The following is an 8292-nucleotide window of genomic DNA, read 5'->3' as shown; positions in this document are numbered from 1 at the left end:
CCAGTGACTTATGACATCGTACACCAAAGTTTTTATCTGATGTACAACGTATAGAAATCATACATATACCAACAAAACAGTGTACACTGTCACTGTCACAACAGCGTTTGTTTTCATTCAAAGGCTTTATGGCTTTTCCTATAATACCAGGTGGGCCGGTCTCTAGTCATAATGCCCAGGCCCATTTTTTGTCCCAGTCCAGCCCTGGCTATGCCTGTAACACTCTGCCTATTGCCTTCATATTAAATAATTTTTTGAACATTAATTTTTAAAAACATTTCAAATCGAGGTGACATGGGCTGCGAGATTGAGACAGGCATTAGAGCGTCTGAACACGTGTTTTGTTTGGGTTTCCACCGGCGTGGAATTACCAAAAATAGAGAGGGCATAGCCTAACATATGAAACAGGAAAAGACTCACGTGTAATCCCTTGATTTCAACAAAGTAACGGTATTCTGAATACCACCTTTTTACACAGAAACTGCAACGGAATACAGTTACTCATATTTGTATTTTAAATACGTAATGCAGGTACATGTATTCTGTTACTCCCCAACACTGCTTATCTTCCTGGAGTTCACCTGGTGTTAGCGTCGAATCCAGTGCCACTGCTTGTCTGTCTGGTACTTTTGGAAGGGTTACATGTCAAGAATAAGGACTAAATTTTCAATTCAAAGCAGTTTTATTTATACAGCACCAAATCACAACAATTATATTGTAAGGTGGGACCTTACAACAATACAGAGAAAACCTCAACAATCAAATGATGCCTTTTGGGCAAGCACTTGGGAAGGAGAAACTCTTTTAACAGGAAGTAACCTCTGGTAGAGCTGCAGCCATCTGCCACTACTGGTTGGGGGTCAGAAGACCAAAGTCACACTGTGGAAGAGAGCCACAGACTAATAATAACTATTGATTAAATGCAAAGTGGTGTATAAACACATATCATGGGATGCAAAAGAATTCGCACTGTTCAACAAGTTTAAGCATGTTACATGAGCTATCAGAGCTGCTTTCCAACCCCTAGACTATATAAAGTTAGTATCTATTTGCCTCATAGTGTTTAGTGTTTTGGTCCACTGTTTCTTGTTTTTTCTATAGCTGTGTGAAGTAATGTTGTTCAGAATATAGGAACTAATGCAGAGTTGACTCAAACTGCAACATTACACCTCTATCAGACTGTTGATCAGATGTTTTACCTCCCCAAAACCGCACAGAGCAATGCCACGTGTCCCAAACCTACAACTTCAGTTTGACAAGCAGGAAGTACTGAACTTTGACCTCTCTGCTGACCTCTGCTGACCTCAGACTCGCCCATGTTTAATGACTCATTTCATTAAAGGTGTGAAGCCATCAGCAGTAATTGACCATCACGGCACTAACGAACGTCAGGGCTGATGATGATGTTGATCCTGTCAGTCATTAGACCCAAAGATGTAAGAAATGAGTTTTGATAAACGCCCCTGCCATTTTTTTAATGAAAGCAAAACCAACTTCTTGAGTCATCACACTTTTTTCCTCATTTCAAAGGAAAATGACAGTGTGGTTTGGCAGTATATAAAAGTGTTGGATGAGATTAGCGACAGGAAGCATTTTTAACTGTAGTTTATCTTCTTTTAGTATTAATAGGATATTCCTTTCACATAAAATGCAATTGCAAAATGCATCAAGGGTTGATTTTATTCGATTATTGAGATGAATTATTGAATTATTGAATTATTGAGATGAATTATTTTCTCTCTTTCCTATCATTTTCTCTCTTCTCTTTCTCTTAAGCCCTCCCCACCAAGCTAGTTGTGGCAAATGCTGCCCCTCATTTTAGCCTGTCCTGCTGGAGGTTGAGAAGGGAGCTCTTTCTTCCCACTATCGCCATTTGCTTCTTCTTGGTGGGTAGCGTCATTGTTTGGGGATATCTCTGTAATATTTTTGTAATTATTTTTACTTTGAAGCATAAAGTGCATTGAGAAGATTGCTAATGGTGCAGATCATTGGGTTAGCTGGTCTACACAGCTGTGATTCGCTGTGTTTTGTCAGGCTGCAGAAGAAAGATAAAAAATAATATAAAGCGTATACAGTTCATACACTATCGATGTTTCTTTGATATTTAGCAATGGCAATTAGACAGAAAAGGAATAAGGGAATGGAAAAAGACATTAACATGTCTAGAAACAGTTAATAATATCTGGATGAAAACACTATGTTAGATTATGTTTATCGGACACTGTGAAGCAAAAAACACATTTTTAGGACAGAGACATGGGTGGTGTGTTTGTAAGTAGAGTGGAGCTGCAGAGACATCCAGAGGGTCAACAGTGGAACTGCCGCTGAAAAAGTAATTTTTCTATGTCTTATAATAAATTATGTCTTTGACTGATGTCACCATTGGTTGCAAACTAAAAAAATATTTCAGACCTCAAAGCTGCTAAATGTTGTTTGTCACTGTCCCTAATCTAATCAGAGAGGAGATGGGTTTAGAAAACAGTGACAGAGTCACAAATAGAGACTAAAAAACTATCTCCTATATTATTTATTGTATTAGTCCTTTATTTATCCAGGTAAAACTCTCACTGAGATTAAAAATCTCATTTTGAAGAGAGACCTGTCATTATGGCAAATAAAAGTCAAAAATACATGTGCCACATAACATTTAAAACAAATACAATATCCCGTACAAACGTGAAAAATGTACAATAACAGATCAAACTTAGAGCGACATTAAAAACAATCACACTGAGTAAAAGAGTTAGTCTCTCGTTTATAAGAAGTTAAGCAGCAAAATATGTGAATAAATCACAAAATAAAATGTATAAAAGTCAAGAAAAGAACCTTTTGCTGTTATTTCTTCACAGATTAAAAAAAATCTGCAATTTGTTATCAAGTGGGCCAGGGAAGTAAATTGCTCATTACTTATAAAAAATTAAAACCACATACACTTTTTAGTGTAAAGAAGTAAAGATAAAATATGCTGCCTTGTTTGTACAAACATGCTTTCATTTTCTGTTTTTTATTATCTGTTCCCTGTCTTAAATCTCAAATTGAAGTTTAAATGATTATAATGATGTCTTTATTTCATCTCACCTGTATCATTGTAATTACCTTTTATTCCACCCGAGTAAATCATCCCTGGATCGCCTACTAATGGTCCAGTTTAGGATTTTGTTGATGACTTTCAGAGTCCAAAATTTTTAAATGCCTATCAGTCATACATGTCTGAATCTCTGAGGTCAGTGGATCAGTGACCCCATTCCTACAAAACTGCTCAAAGAATTCCTGCCATTAATTAATGCTTCAATCTTAAATATTATCATCCTATCTCTAATAAACAGCTATGTACCACAGGCCTTCAAGCTGGCTGTAGTTAAACCCTTACTTAAAAAGCATCTCTAGACCCAGCTGTCTTAGCTAATTATAGGCCAATCTCCAACCTTCCTTTCATTTCAAAAATCCTTGAAAGAGTAGTTGTCAACCAGTTTACAGATCATCTGTAGAAGCAGGGCTGGACTGGGACAAAAAATCGGCCTTGGCATTTTGATTAGAGACCGGCCCACCAGGTATTATAGGAAAAATCATAAAGCCTTTGAATGAAAACAAACGCTGTTGTGACAGTGATGTTCACTGTCTTGTTGGTATATGTATGATTTCTATACGTTGTACATCAGATAAAAACTTTGGTTGTAAGATTCAGATAATTATTTAATAAAAACTAGATATTTTAAATGAGATGCCCCCCTCTCCCTGTTAATGCCCCACCTGGCCCGCCTGGCAAAGCTTTGCTAGACCCGCCCCTGCACAGTTACCAGCTGTCAGCTACACAGAAAAGATCCTGGTGTTATTTGTCTCTCAGAAACAGTTCATAACTTCCCTTCAACTCATTCATGTCACCTAAAAGGTAAACCTGTTTCTCCATCACCTGTCCAGCTCTGATGATTCAGTGAGGACATCTCCTGGTTTCATCTTCATGTTTCCCTCTCCCCAGATAACCAAACCGACATAATCACCAGCAGCTTTTGCAGCTGTAGCTCCAGCAAACATCAGCTGATACTAGAAATTAATATTAAATAAATTCTAACAACAGCTGATCAAGCTTAAACGTGCTGCTGTTGTTTAGCGCGACATCCGCTGGTTTCCTCTTCCTGGCGCAAAGTGGGCGATAAATAAACAAGAGAGAAAAGCCGATCAGCCGATCATTGATCAGTTTCATGATTGAATGAGAGAAGAAGAGGCAGCTGACAGCGTAAAGACAGAGAAAAACTCCAGCGTTGTGTCTTTTTCCATCCTAGCTGAAGTACGGGACAAACTGTTCCTTTTCACCTCCATACCAAACGCGTAATATTTTCTCTGAATACGGGACAATTCCCTTTTTTAGGGGACGGTTGGCAACTCTACTAACTAACCTTATGAATAAAATAAAGTTCACTATCAATAACATAGCACCCACCCAGCTGTAGAAACTCCGTCATGCTAGCTAGTACGCAGTAACTGACGGTAAAAAGTCAGCACAACGAAAATAAACTCCACCTAAACTTGGTTTATATCTGACCTTCAGGTAAGAAGGTCATAACTTCTTACCTGAAGTTCAGTTCACCTGACACTCGGACCGGCGGCCGCCTCTGCTCCTCCTGCCTCACCTTTCCCTCATCCACCTGGCCTCTTGTGGCAGCTCTGCAATAGCCACCACCAAACAACTGAGTTATTTTTACACATCTGCCAGAATCTCTGGCATATCTGCCAGTCAATGAGTTGAGAGTGAGACTGCCGGACAACATTGGAGCATTGCAGTACATGTCAGTTTTCAATGTGGAGGAAACTCTAAAGCACAACAAGTCGTCTGTGGTTGGATTCAGAGTGCTTTTCTGAGACACCCCAGGGTTTCCCTTGCGCAAGTAAAATCGATTGATCACTGATTGTCTTGCTTCCTTATCGTTGATGGGAATAAGTTTCTAAACCAGCGGGACCTGTGGAAGCGCAGACCCAACACTTAGCCTGATCTAGTCTGTGAGCAGCAGGGTGCTGAATCCACTGGCAAATGTTGATGTACTCAAAGAGCCAATAGAGGGATACATCAAATCCAAACCATACCTTGGTTACGTTTTTGAGCTGAAAGCAGCTGAGTTGCATCTTGCGCCTGAGGATGAAAAAAATGTCAGAAAGCGGTGTGTAGCCTTCACCATGGATGGACGGACGGAAAAACGTCCATCCACAAAAGGTACGTCCAGATGAACACAATCACCTTTTTGGGGTTAAACCAATAGTGTCACTGCCCTCTGCTATGACTGGAGATAATATAGGAAATAAAGGAAGTGACAGCTATTGTTTTAATCACCCCATTATGTCCATTTTGTAGCACATAAAAATGTTTAGTTAATATTTGTAGACAGACATGTTTTTCCCGTAACTGCATTTTTACTCCAATCTTTGTTGAAAATGTAATTTTTGTAATGCTGAGCAGATCATTTCTAGTATGTGGGAAATTTTTGTGACCCCGTTGAGCTAATGTGATGAAATTATAACAATATCTTGATTAAAGTATCATATAAGCGCAGTGCTGGTGTGCAGTGGTGTTATATGCCTTGTAGGGATACTGCTGACATATTATAAACTGTTATGTTTATATCAAGCTTTTATCCTAATAATAATAAGAGTCTTTATTAAAAATTCAGATCCTTAGAGATTATTTGAGAAGTACAGTGGCTTGCAAAAGTATTTGGTCCCCTTGAACTTTTCCACATTTTGTCACATTACAGCCACAAACATGAATCAGTTTTATTGGAATTCCACGTGAAAGACCAACACAAAGTGGTGTACATGTGAGAAGTGGAACGAAAATCATACATGATTCCAAACATTTTTTACAAATAAATAACTGCAAAGTGGGGTGTGCGTAATTATTCAGCCCCCTGAGTCAATACTTTGTAGAACCACCTTTTGCTGCAATTCCAGCTGCCAGTCTTTTAGGTTTGTCTCTACCAGCTTTGCACATCTAGAGACTGAAACTCTTGCCCATTCTTCTTTGCAAAGCAGCTCCAGCTCAGTCAGATTAGATGGACAGCGTTTGTTAACAGCAGTTTTCAGATCTTGCCACAGATTCTCGATTGGATTTAGATCTGGACTTTGACTGGGCCGTTCTAACACATGGATATGTTTTGTTTTAAACCGTCCCATTGTTGCCCTGGCTTTATGTTCAGGGTCGTTGTCCTGCTGGAAGGTGAACCTCCGCCCCAGTCTCAAGTCTTTTGCAGACTCCAAGAGGTTTTCTTCCAAGATTGCCCTGTATTTGGCTCCATCCAGCTTCCCTGTCCCTGCTGAAGAGAAGCCCCCCAGAGCATGATGCTGCCACCACCATATCTGACAGTGGGGATGTTCAGAGTGATGTGCAGTGTTAGTTTTCCGCCACACATAGCATTTTGCATTTTGGCCAAAAAGTTCCATTTTGGTCTCATCTGACCAGAGCACCTTCTTCCACATGTTTGCTGTGTCCCCCACATGGCTTGTGGCAAACTGCAAACGGGACTTCTTATGGTTTTCTGTTAACAATGGCTTTCTTCTTGCCACTCTTCCATAAAGACCAACTTTGTGCAGTGCACGACTAATAGACAGATTCCCCCACCTGAGCTGTAGAGCTCTGCAGCTCGTCCAGAGTCACCATGGGCCAGTCACCAGAAAGGTTCATGCTTGTTTTCTCAAAACAGAAAACAAGCATGAACCTTTCTGAGCATGGTTTTGTGTCTCTGCTTAGCATAGCTGGACTAGCCATCGGGCATACCGGGCATAACAAATAATTATCTGAATCTTACAACAAACGTTTTCATCTGATGTAAAATGTATAGAAATCCATTATTGTACATAGTAATTTTTTTGGGCCCCATCATAATTTCTTCAGAAGTAGCTAAGTACTGTATATGATGCCAGTATTTTCCCACATTTTCTAGATTCTGTACCAGTACTGTGTGTAAAATGCCATCAAAAAGTCAATTAAGTTTTATTCTTTCTCACCTGTCTTTCTGTCTCCTTTCACTTTTTAAAGGTTGCCATGTTAGAATGCCATGTTATGAATGCCATGTTAGAAAAAGTATTTTGCCCTGCCATGCTGTTTATTGACGTGGCAAATGAATGGTTTATGAAAATATATCTAAATCTGCCATCAGTAATCAGTAATGATCATGACTCACCTCTAGTCTTCTCTGTCTTAATTTTAGGTTTTCACCATGTGTTGTAGATCTACAACACATGGTGTTGAAGATCTACTATCTACTATCTATAGTTCAGGAGGTTAACTCGACCAAGCAGTCTACTTTTGGGTACTGTTTAGAATACCAGAATAGGGAGGATGGTGTAGGTTTAAGTTTATTAGACTGCTACATATATACCAACAAGACAGTGTACATCACTGTGACAACAGCATTTGTTTTCATTCAAAGGCTTTATGGTTTTTCCTATAATACCTGGTGGGCCGGTCACCAGTCAAAATGCCCGGGCTGATTTTTTTGTCCCAGTCTAGCCCTGCTGCTTATAATTTGGTTACTAAGACAATAATGATCCTGACATGTGCTGTGTTCTCAGTCGGTGCCCAACATCAACTGTCTGCCCCAGGGTCCCTGAGAAGGTTGATCCAGCCATGATGATGACTGTGGATAAAGAGATGCTGGAAACAAACCTCAAAACTACTTTTGAACAGCATTTTAAAATATTTAACTGAACCATCGCTGAAAATTGTTGGTGAGTACTTAAAGCATAGTTTTAAGATCATCTAATGCAGTGGAACATCTAAATAATACACTTGAATCTTTAAGCCACACAATTACTTTTTCAAAATCGATATTTTTCCTGTTTTACTGTGTCCCTCAACATGTAAACAAAGTGTGCAAAGTGATGTTTGAATTATTGAGCTACTGTGTGATTTTGCAGTGACCTAAGTAATCCACATCATGTAAAAAAAACAAGTATCCAACTAAAATTTAAACAAAAACTGCAATGATCAGAAAAATGTACTTTAAAATATATCTGCAGTATTTAAATAAACCTGTTGGCAGTAACTGCCTTCATACAGCACATTCTTGTTACATTTTAATCAAACTTTGGGGTGATTTCATCTCAATGCATGTTAGTGTTATTGAATTACAGATTCTTGAATATAAAATGTTTGTGTTACAAACTCAAGAACAGTTGCTGTTATATAAATGCAGTGAAGTCATGACGGTTAACAGGCTGTTAATTCGTTTGTTAGTTTTTTGTATTTTTCTGTTTAGTTTGAATTAGTACAAATATAACACTTTTAAATATCTTATCATCAGT

Source organism: Aulonocara sp. 'chitande type north' Nkhata Bay, linkage group LG19 (assembly GCF_057382095.1).
Source record: "Aulonocara sp. 'chitande type north' Nkhata Bay isolate Kocher_YH1m ecotype deep benthic linkage group LG19, A_spYH_male_GT1.1, whole genome shotgun sequence".
Classification (NCBI taxonomy): domain Eukaryota; kingdom Metazoa; phylum Chordata; class Actinopteri; order Cichliformes; family Cichlidae; genus Aulonocara; species Aulonocara sp. 'chitande type north' Nkhata Bay.
Note: the sequence above shows the minus strand (reverse complement) of the source record.